Source organism: Arachis ipaensis, chromosome B01, assembly GCF_000816755.2.
Source record: "Arachis ipaensis cultivar K30076 chromosome B01, Araip1.1, whole genome shotgun sequence".
In the NCBI taxonomy this organism is placed as follows: Eukaryota; Viridiplantae; Streptophyta; class Magnoliopsida; order Fabales; family Fabaceae; genus Arachis; species Arachis ipaensis.
This window is the reverse complement of record NC_029785.2, coordinates 17809809-17821845: the sequence shown is the minus strand read 5'-3', so window position 1 is coordinate 17821845 and position 12037 is coordinate 17809809. Positions and strand designations below refer to the sequence as shown.

Genomic DNA, 12037 nt, shown 5'->3' with positions numbered 1-12037 from the left:
TAGTAAACCCTCTAAATTTCTCTCAATTGTTTAATTATTTTGGAAAGGTAAATAACAAAAGGGATTTAAAAATCTAAACTCTGTTGTTAACTTCTCTTTCCCCCTCCAAAACTTTTCTTTTTCAACTTACAATGCAAGCTCACCTTAAGCGATTGTTGAATATGGAGAATATTCCTTTAGCTAAGCGTTGCACCTAAACTTTATGTTTCTTAAACTATTAATACATAGTTAACCATACATTTTTCTTATATTAATAATTATTAATACAAAAGTTGCTATGTTGGGATGGGAAATGGCTAATGATAAAAGGACAAGAGCAGTGATGGTTCCACAGATAAAAAAATGTTGCTACCTGGTGCAAATGGACAAAAGTAGTACTGTGACTCCCCGCATAATTGTCGAAAAATCCTACTATCAACACTTCAAGAATTAAAACTTCATAATTAATATAATTTTTAGATCTACCAAAATATTAAGAATAACATTTAAACTGAACTTTTACAGAAATTTCTTAGGAAAAAGTGGTTCATAAAGAAAGGTTGATGTGTCACATTTAAATTAGATAATGACACTTTCAAATGTTTTTATGATAAAGTAATATATATACATGGTGCTTTCTAACATATCTAAAAGATAGTCTCTAAATTATTAATATTTTTATAGGTATTGTTCATACCCTGGTCCAATGCAATGGCCAAACCCAATTAAATTAAAAAGGCTCAATCCAAAGTGTTGGCCTTCACCATTCACCTGACTTCCCTAAAGAAGTCGGACTCGACATGAGCTGGCAGATGACACTTGTTCAAATAAGAAATTGCCTCTTAAAAACTCTCACCCACTTCTAGAAGAGATATCTCAACAACCCTAAGATTAAGGGACGGTTATCCACCATCAGAAGTGGAACTACTTCAGCGGTGGTTATTGGTCCAGCACCTATAAATACACTGATACACTTAGGTAAACTTAAGTTCCAGTACACCTAAACCTGCTTAACCCTTTGCTGACTTAGGCATCGGAGTGTCTTGCAGGTACCACCCCCCATCTTCTCAAACACACAACTCGGACGGCGGCTCCCTGACGCAGTACAAGTCGGAGACCACCTTCCTTGAGCACTTGGGCCTCACAAACAAGCTCAATCATCCGGTTCTAGGTAAGCTCTGGAACAAGCCTAATCATCCGATTCTAGGTAAGCCTAATCATCAGAAGTTTCTTTACAAGAATATCATTACTAGGTTTGGAGTCCTCCACTCCATCACCGCGGATAATGATACTCAGTTTACCGACTCTACCTTCAAAAATTTGGTGGCCAGTATGAAGATAAAACATCAATTTACCTCGGTCGAACATCCCCAGGCGAATGGACAAGCCGAGGCAGCCAAAAAAGTTATACTAGCAGGGCTTAAGAAAAGACTTCAAGAAGCAAAGGGAGCTTGGGCTGAAGAGTTTCCTCAAATATTGTGGGCCTACCGAACTACACCTCATTCTACTACTGGAGAGACACCATTTCAACTTGCTTATGGAATAGAAGCCATGATCCCTGTTGAAATCAACGAGCAAAGTCCTAGGGTGAGATTTTACGACGAGGTCGAAAACATTCAAGCTCACAAAGAAGAACTCGAGTGGCTCCCAGAAGTCAGAGAACAAGCCCAAATAAGGGAAGCAGCGCTGAAGCAAAGGATGATGAATAGATACAATAAAAAGGTCATTCGAAGAAGTTTTGCCCCAGACGACTTGGTTCTAATCCGAAATGACATCGGCGTAAGCAAGTCGGGCGAAGGAAAACTCGCTGCAAACTGGAAAGGACCCTACAAGATAGTTGAAGTCTTAGGAAAGGGATACTATAAGGTGTCCGACCTGGGTGGATCTGAGCTTCCTAGGTCATGGCACGCTTGCAATATGAAGAGATATTACAGCTAGAAGCGAACCTCACTCCCTGATGTACTCTTTTTCCCGACTTCATGGTTTTTTTCTCAAAAAAAAGAAGGGTTTTCCTGAAGGGGGTTTTAACGAGGCATCAGAGCGAGGGCTAAGGGCAAAAAAGCCATAAGTCGCTCCCCTAATAGCAAAAGCACCCTTATGAAATCACATTTCATTAGTAATAATATCTCATTTTTCTATCTTTTTATTTTTCTCTTTAAAAATTCCATTTGTTATTACTACGATACGCACTGAGTTAAGCTCGGAAAAGCGCAAAAATTAATTGACCGACTTATGTGATCGGTAAGATAAAGCGATGAGGTACAAATCAGTGTAAAGAGGTTATAAAAGTCGATCATAGTAGCTCGGAAGTAAAATAGCTAATGACTTATAAGTCGGAAAAGCCGAGCTAAAACTAAATGCATCGCAAGAATAACCAAAGTCCCAAAAATGGTTCAATAAACATAGCGAAGTTGAAACGTAGCCGAATAAAACAATGGAAAACGAGAGACATAAGATCCCATTAAAGGTCAAGGACGGCAACATTCCCATAGGAATCTAATCAAAGTCAAGATTACTAAACTTAACAAAAAGCTCCTCAGAAGTCACAGTCAAACTATCTTAGAAAAGTTTTTCAAAAGCTTTACGAAACTAAGGTACAGAAAAGGGTTTTTCGAAAAGTCTTAAACCATTCAAAGTTTCAGATAAAACAAAATATCACCACGCAAATAATAAAGCAACCATTTTTTTTAAAGGCCCTATCCAAAAAAGGACCAAATAAGCAAAAGTTGTTGTTTATGATCCTATTAAAAGAGGATCAAGTGTCAGTAACCATCAACAAAAATAACAAAGATAAAGAGTTTATAAAAGAACCCACAAGCCAGGCCTTAAAATAGCTTCAATTACTAAGGACAATAAGGGGATTGGAATCATCGATAGGAGAAGAAGTTGGTTCAGCTGTAGAAGTCGGATGGGCCGGAGGAATCTCTTCGGCATCAGGAGTAAGAATCACCTTGTGGACCGAGGATGAAGACGGCATATCAACCTCACGAGGAGGAGATTCAACAATACGCTGTCCCGCCGTCTTCAACTTGGAATCCATAGCAGCGTGTGGAGGAGATACTATGGCACCATCAATAACGACTTTGTCAGGGTGTAAAGGCGACAGGTCCAAGTCAGGGGCCAAAACCCGAACCTGCTCCTTCAGCACCTCAAACATCACTTCAGTCCCCTCAGCTACAGACTCCTCCAGCTCCTGGTATCCCTCCCTGAGCTTGTCCAGTTCCTCCTCAATTCTATTTTATCCGAAAAAAGGCGAACATAATTATGTTCAGCCTTCTCCTTTAAACCCTCAGCCATGGCGCATTAGCCCATCAACTTCTTCTCCCTCTCCCGGAACTGGGAAAGGTCCTCCTTCAGCCTTCCATTCTCATCTTGCAGCCTCTTCTTATCCTTTTGGTACATGACAATCCTCCCTTGAAGATCCTCCAAAGACTTTTGAGTAGTGCTCAAGGGAGTTTTGTCAAAAATATCAAGAAGGAAGATGCAGACCCCGGCAATCCTGATTCCTCCTCGGATTAAAATTTGGAGATGATTTCGGATAGCAGCATCATCGATAGCAATTTGGCTATAGGGAAGGATGTGCTTCCTAGTAAACTTAGGACCATCAAAACCGGCCTCCCCAACTTTAGAGGCACTGGCTTCCGAGGTCTTACGTTTTTTAGAAACCGGTTCCGATGAGGGAGGAGCTGGAGGGGTAGGCACAAAGGGAGGAGGAGGAGGAGGAGGAGGATGGAGATTTACCGAATTGGCCTTGCCAGAAGAAATCGCCCCAGCATCCGACGTCCGAGGAGAGGAGGTAGTGGACGTCCCACCTTCCTGCAACTGAGCAGCTCGGACTCGAGCATTTCTCTTCGCCTCCTGAATAAGCTGCCGCCCTGCTTTTCTTCATTTTGTCTGGAAAAAATAAGTAAAAAGGGTTACCACACAAGTCGGGAGTACCAACTATCTACTCATGAAGACAAAAGTAAAAGCTAGAAATAAAAGCTACCTAGCTCGGTCCAAACAAAACTCGGAGATCCGAGAGAAAATTTTTTGGTGTCGAGATTGGGAGCTCGTCCCCAAGCCTCTCAAAAGAATCCCACCACAGCCTCCTCAACCTAATCCAAATCCACCAAATTATACCTCTCTACAGGGACAGCCTCTGCCCAGTACAACTGAAAGCAGGGTTTATGGCTCTCATTAAGAAAAAAAGGGATGATGGTCCTCGACAGCGAAAACTTTAAGAAGAAATTTTTGAAGTCATGAAATGACTCGTCAAAAATAGAAAACACCTTCCGACACTGAATAGCTCGAAAGGAGACCCACTGTTGATTATTCTGAGCACTAAAAGGTCTTGTCAAATGGAAGAGATAGAAAAAGATCTTTGAAGAAACTGAAAAATCAAGCCCTTGGCTGACAAGCTGGTAAATCCTAAGGAAACCCCAGGAGTTGGGGTGAAGTTGCGTAGGAGCAACTCGGCAGTAAGACAAAATCTCCATCTCAAAATCAGAAAAAAGGGAATGTAACCCCCAAACGGGTAAAAAGGCAATCATACATGAAAAGGAAGTGGGGTAAGAGTCGTTAAGCCTCTCGCAACAAACTCGGTCGCAGAGCCTGGGGCCACTAGTTCATATTTGGGTTCATCAACATCTAGGCTACAAATCCTATGGTGCTTTCGGAGTTCAATTATAAAAACATCATCCACTAAAGAGTTTTCAGAAAGGACAGAAGAATCTACCCATCTCAAAAGGGCTTCAGGGATTTGGGAAGATATGTTTAGAAAGGCAATATATAAGAAAATATATCTACATTACACAGAAGAAAAAGGGGCATCATCAAAAGCTAGTCCAAAGATAATTCTTTCCAAGCAAAAGAACAGGGAGAACCAATAGTCACAACCAAAAAGACTTACGTAAAAAGAGAGCACGAAATAAAGATATCACAAAGATATCGCAAAGGAACCTCACTCTTAAAGCATGTGGAATATTAAGTGCAAGAAATACTGTAAAAAGCAAAAAGGAGATGCAAAAAACTAACCTTTGTAAAAGAAGAACACTGCAACAAAAGAGAGAGCATGAGGATTTTGTAAGCAAGGAAAAGAACGAAGGAGTGAAACAGTTCTCAGAAAGCAAACGAAAGAAAAGAAAGAAAGAAGAGGGAAAGGTATTTATAACGCACTCGGGGCATAACGGTAAAACGACGCAATCATTAAAAGAGCGCACTGTTACCAATGTAACTGCCCCCCACGAGTAAATACAAAAGTCAAACAGACGTGACGTTTGAATAGACACAACGGTTGAGAAATTCAAAAATCATGTCGGTTTTCCGACTTGAAAAGAAATACCGACTTAAGCATCCCCGAGTTCAATTAATACTCGAATCCAACTCACAATTAAGAGATCGGACTCAAGTAGGGGCACTGTTCATACCCTGACCCAATGCAATGGCCAGGCCCAATTAAGTTAAAAGGGCCCAATCCAAAGGGTTGGCCTTCACCATTCACCCGACTATCCCAAAGAAGTCGGACTCGACATGAGCTGGCAGATGACACTTGTTCAAATAAGAAACTGCCTCCTAAAAACTCTCACCCACTTCTAGAAGAGATATCTCAACAATCCTAAGATTAAGGGACGGTTATCCATCATCAGAAGTGGAACTACTTCAGCGGTGGTTATTAGTCCAGCACCTATAAATATACTGATACACTCAGGTAAACCTAAATTCCAGTACTCCTAAACCTGCTTAACTCTTTGCTGACTTAGGTATCGGAGTGTCTTGCAGGTACCACCTCCCATCTTCTCAAATATACAACTCGGACGGCGGCTCCCTAACGCAGGACAAGTCGGAGACCACCTTCCTTGAGCACTTGAGTCTCACAAACAAGCCTAATCATCCGGTTCTAAGTAAGCCCGGAACAGGTATCATTATCCCAGCTGCACTTTGATGTTATTATGTGTTAGAGATATAATTATTAATATTTTTTTATCAATTTAAATTTTTGAAATGATAAAATTTTTAATTTATTTTATAAATAATTAAAAAATAAAAAAATTAAATTATTTTAAACTGATTTTTATTGTGTTGAAAAGATTTTTGTATTGTAAAGTGAAGAGATATTAAGACGACTATAAATTGAACCCCTCGTGCGAGTTGAAGTATAGAAGATTTAGATTGTTGTATTCCAGATTTCATGACACAACCAAAATGCACACATACATAATAGAGTCACACCGTATACATGTACTTTTAGTAGAAGAAGTCAATGAGCATCCATCACTTCACACTACTGAAGACGCGCTGGGTGGGATTTGGTCGGAAAGAAATTAAAGTGATTTTTGAGATGACTTTGATGGAGATATAACTTCAACTAAAATATCGGATAATTATCAAGAAATTAAATTACTACACATGATAAATGCACTTTTCAATTTTAGAATGCACCTAAGTTTGGGGTAAGAGGGATTTTTAACAGGGGTATGGAGTGGTAAAGGAAAATCAGAACTCCAATTTGTGGGAGGGTAAAATCAAACAGTTCGTGTTGTATGTAAGTGAAAATCAGACCTTTGGATTTGTGGGTCATAAACGTGTTAAACATGTAGCACCTTATCTTGTTTGATATACATCTCTTTTTCTCTCATCATTCATTCACTCACTCTTCTATCTCTTATCAGATGGTGAGCTGAGATGTACATTATCTTGAAGATCATCATTTTAATTATGTAAGTATTTATTTTTTAGTTTAAGTTTCGGTAACAATAAAAATGATAATATTGTAGATTAATAATATTTATGTTGATTAGTTAGTGTGTTTAGAAAATATATATTACTCAAAATTGTTGGTAATAGAAACCAGATTATTTATCTTTTGTAATTTGATTATTTACTTAGTTTGTTATTAGAAAAATTAGATGTAATATTTTTTTGGATAATTTTTATAAGAATATTAGTACTAAATTCTATTTTCACGGCGAAATTACTATCTTCCACAACAAGAAATTTTGCTACAATAACACCACAAAATAAAATTAAAGAGGACAATATTTTTAACATATAAATATACAAATTATAATTATATGTAATACATAAAACATATATAAATAAATAAATGCACTTATATAATTACAAATACAAATAAATGGAATTTTTTATTTAAATTAAATAATTATATAATTTACGAAAATACATAAAATCTAGAATAATTACTTAAATACACATTGTACCACATCTCGAGTATTGTAAACGAAATTCAAATATGGACATATCCCATATACTGAGACCTTGGGATATGACACAACAAAAATCTGACATATCCTGGATACACCCGCAATATATTTCACGTGAAAAAATAGATACTGAGTACTTGAGATGCGTTCGAAAGTTGATCCGGGTCTCAGTACCTGAGATACAGTCAAATATAAAAAGGGGGTCACAGCACCCGAGATATAGTCAAAGGCCTATATATATTAGTTGCGGCTGAAATTTTCATTCATTTAAAGAGTTTCGAAAAATCTAATAACTTTGTAACATCTTCAATTCGAATTCCTGAATTACAGATGGCCCCGATAATATGTTCACAACGGAGACATCAACCGATTGAATGTAACTTGGCATATAGCTGGAGCTTTGAATTTTGAGATTAGCTTTTCTTTTTGCCTCTTTTATTTTGAGTAAATAATTAGTTTATGTATTTAGGCTTTATTAGTTTAGTTAATGTGTTAGATATTTTGATTTTGTTAGTTAGAAGTTCTATTAACTTAGATAGGTAGAGTAGGTGTTAATATTTTTAGAAATAATTTTAATTTAATTTAGATAAATATAATAGTTAAACGTAAAATAATATGTTAGTTAAATTAAATAAATCTATTTGATATATATACTAAATAAATATATTATTCATATAAAATAGTTGTTAGATCATATTTTTTTGCTAAAACCTATTGTTAGATTGATATCATCTAGAGAACTACCAGTTAGGTTAGGATAGTGCAAAATATTAATGTATGAAATATAATATTTTATTAACAATATTATCTACTAGTTTTACAATATTTAACAATTATTAAACCTATATAATGGGTTAGATGAGAACAATTTGCGAGAGTAAATGTTGCAACTATTGCAGAGGCCTCGAATGCTGTCACCACGTTGTGTGACCTTGAGTGTCCCTCAACCGGACATCGTTTTCCTTTATATCAGGGAGGCTGGATTTGGACATGCAGTAGAGTTAAGGAATTTTATGTTTGACAATTTCTTGATCTATATATTTCTCGAGCGGTGGAGGCCTAAGACCCACAACTTCTACCTTCCATGGGGTGAGGTCAACATTACGCTCCAAGATGTTGCTTACTATATTGGTCTGCACACTGAGGGTAAGCCGATTGGGGGTTGTACCAGAGACTTCCAACAGTACCATGGACACCCGATGTAGGAGTGGGTTGAGGATTTGTTTGGCGATAGACCACCACCACAGCCAGAGGATAAGAAGCAGGTTTTCGGTTTCAGGATAACCTGGCTAAAGAACAAGGTTTCACACATTCCACTTGGGGAAGATCTAGATACACTCCGTAAGTATGCCAGGTGCTACTTGATGATGCTTATCGGGAGTTTCTTTTCACGGACAAGTCAGCTACACTTGTTACTTTGAGATGGCTACTGTTGCTGGTGAATTTCGATTGTTGTAGCAGTTGTCTTGGGGTTTACACTGCTAGCACATACGTACTTCTCACTCTGCACCGCTGCTGGGCGTGATGTGACTGACATTGCGGGGTTCATGCCACTTTTTGTATCCTGGATCTACCATAGATTTCTGTCATTTTGTCCGTTGGGATATGACATCATTAGATTTTCACTTACAGCTAGGTATGTAATTATTGTCAATATTTTAATTTAACATCTTAAAAATAGTAACTAAAATTAATAATTGTAAATAATTAATTTATACCGTTAATTATTTTTATTGTGCGTAGGTTGGTAGGACTGGGACAACAAAATAAGAATCGCCATGATGGTAGGATCCAGAGTTTTATGCCGTCGTATCGATGGCCTAACCTTTGATAAGGTACGAGATGTTTTTTTTTTTCTATTTTATTCCAGGCATTGGTTTTTCGTACCTAATTATTGTGATTTATGCAATTTTTCTAGTTTTGATGGACACCATATGAGGATCCCCAATTATAGTAGATTGCTCTTAAATGGCTTATGAGTGTTGTTAAGCTATGCACCGTACCATGTAGGCCACATCTTCTCGTCTGGTATCAGCAGAAAGTCTATCTCATAAATCTTGAAAACAGAAGCCATCTTATACACGGGGTCAACAAAGTTCCCCCATTCGATGATCGCAGCTGCATATGCCGTAAATACATGACGACAGGGATAATGCAAAGACTAGAATAATCAACACTCGCATGTACGCGTATTAAGACGAACACGATATGATGTCTGGCACCATCCCTCCATCGGCTCCACCTCCTCCACACTGAATACAGATGCCCAACGATCACAATGTGTGACTCTCATCATCGGCAAGCTCTCTCTATTCTTCTCTATAGCTACTAACAGACGTTGTGAGAATATCTATCCATCTTGTAATTGAGCCTGCGCTTCACAATCTTTGCGCATAAATAGCTGTTGCAACCTCTCAAGAGTTTCCCAAACAATAGCCACTATAGGAAGTTCCTCGTTCCCTTTAGCACTGCATTTATGCACTCTGAAAGATTCGTCGTCATGTGACTATACCGGCGACCTTTATCACAATGCTGAAGCCATAGATCCTTGCTAAACCTAAGAGCCCAATCCAACATATCCCGGGATAACCCACTCAAGGCATCCAAGTACCAATCGCAGCCCTCTTTGCTTGGAGTATGCGATGCATTTATAAGGTACCTTTCACCTTCAGCCGATTTGAACCGTGAATTGAAGTACAAAGCCATGTGACGTATGTAATAAGCATGATGTGCTAAGGGAGGATGCCAACCACTATGAGGTGTATTTTGGGTAGCACGAATGGCCTGCGATCTATCAGATATGCGAGAAGTCCCGGTTGCGGAGTAACATGCTACCTCAAATTTGATCGAAAAAATGAACATGCCTCAATTGTCTCAAACTCAAGTAATGCAAAAGCTATAGGTAGAATATTGTTATTACCATCTTGAGCCAATAATTAACAGCACACCCCTGTACTTTCCGTATAAGTATGTCCCATCTACCAATACAAAAGGCTTGCAGTACTTAAATGCCTCAACACAATGAGAAAATGCCTAAAAGACCTCATCAAGCTAGCTCCAATCTTCGTCAACCTTTTTTCTGTCATAATAAGGAACAACAATGCAACCGTGTATCATACCTGGGAAGCATTCTTGTAAAGCTTGTAAGAGGCTGAGTTTCTTGTTGTACCACTCTTCCCAATCACCATAAATCTGAGCAATCGCTTTCTATTTTCCATCTACACCTTTCGATACGATGGCTTGAAATGATAACTCTGATGCACTACACTTTGCAACACTAGGATAGAGACAGATGGATCATTCTATATTATAGGTAGGATGACTTTGCAAATCAAACTATTATCCAATAGAGTATGGTCCTGAGACATGGTTGGTGCCAAACAGGCGTGTGGTCCACCAAACTTACGCACATTCCTACAAAATTACTCGTGCATGTCAACATTCAGTACATGACATAATCAACATAATTGCCTTTAATTTCATAAAACTTAACAAACAAAATATACTAGTAGTTCAAATTCTGACGAAGTGCCATACTAATACTCCATGGACAACCGTATCGTTGGTGAATTGCTTGCAATGACAATGGTATTTAAGTCTATCCAACTCCACAACTTTGTACTCTATGTTTTTATGAATACTTTAGTTCTTTACCACCATCAGAACAATATCACGGTTTTCGAACCTATGGCCAGCCCAGAATTCTAACCCATCATCCGTGTTGTGATCCTCCTCTTGGCCGGTATTGAAAGGATCATCCAGGTGCATTGTGTCCGAATTCAAAGTGTGATAATGACTTGGAGCTTATGACAATTGTGAATTGGGCAAACGGGGAGGCAGGAGAAACTGAGAACCCTCGCCAGTGGGAGTCTCCGGCATATATCCAACAGAGGAAGAAGTCGTTCAATGACCTGGTTTCGGCAACATAATCAGAATCGCCCTTGCTGTCGTCTTCTTCGATATCACGAGGCTGGACGAGGTGGATCAGTCTTACATCCAGCGGGACTACTTGAAGACTCGAAGAGGACAACCCACCACCACCAATCACATCATGAACTATAGCATACCACTCCATCATATATTGTGGCATTAGCCTTGCATGTACGTCGAGCATTACCTTCACATGCTAATCACCTTCAAGCCAGAATAACTTGTTAGTAAATCCATCACTTGGAAGCGCTGATAAAAATCTATATGCAACCCACTCAATCTCCTTGAAACCTATTCCCCCTATGTTGCTTAGTATGACAGTCTTTAGTGCATGTAGGGTATCAACATAGTAAGTGCGCAACATCACAGTTGAATTAGACTTAAAAATCACTCCTTCATCACCATTTTTTACTATCCGATTGGGATAAATTACAACAAAAAAGAACTTATTATTATTCATGCGAACAAAGTTGAAGGATAGAGAGAGAGAGAGAGAGAGAGAGAGAGAATAGAGAAAAGAATGAATTGTGACTAATGGTTGAGGGTGGGAGAATATATATAGTTTTTTTCAAAGATATCTAGGTTACAGAGAGACACGTAGACCATAATACACGTATCTCGGGTACTGTGGACTTAATTTGTATCTTACTATATCTCGGGTGTTGTAAACCCCTTTCTGTGTTTGACTGTATCTCGGGTACTGAGACCTGGATCAGCTTTTGAACGCATATCGGGTGCTTAGTACCCATTTCTCCACATGAAATGTATCTCAGGTGCACCCAGGATATGTCAGATTTTCGTTGCATCATAGCTCAGGATCTTAGTATTCAGGATACATCCATATTTGAATTTCGCTCTCAGTACACGAGATGTGATATGTTGTGTATTTAAATAATTATTTTATACTTTATGTATTTCCATAAATT

The 12037-nt window shown here is 38.5% G+C and overlaps 1 long non-coding RNA gene across 1 annotated transcript in view; it reads left to right on the top strand.

Moving 5' to 3' along the window:
* The window catches only part of LOC107616933, a 19270-nt gene extending 8950 nt beyond the window's left edge, over positions 1 to 10320 (top strand). Inside the window, exon 3 of the long non-coding RNA XR_001614712.2 lies at positions 10309 to 10320. This is a non-coding gene — a long non-coding RNA (uncharacterized LOC107616933). The remainder of the gene's footprint in view (positions 1 to 10308) is intronic.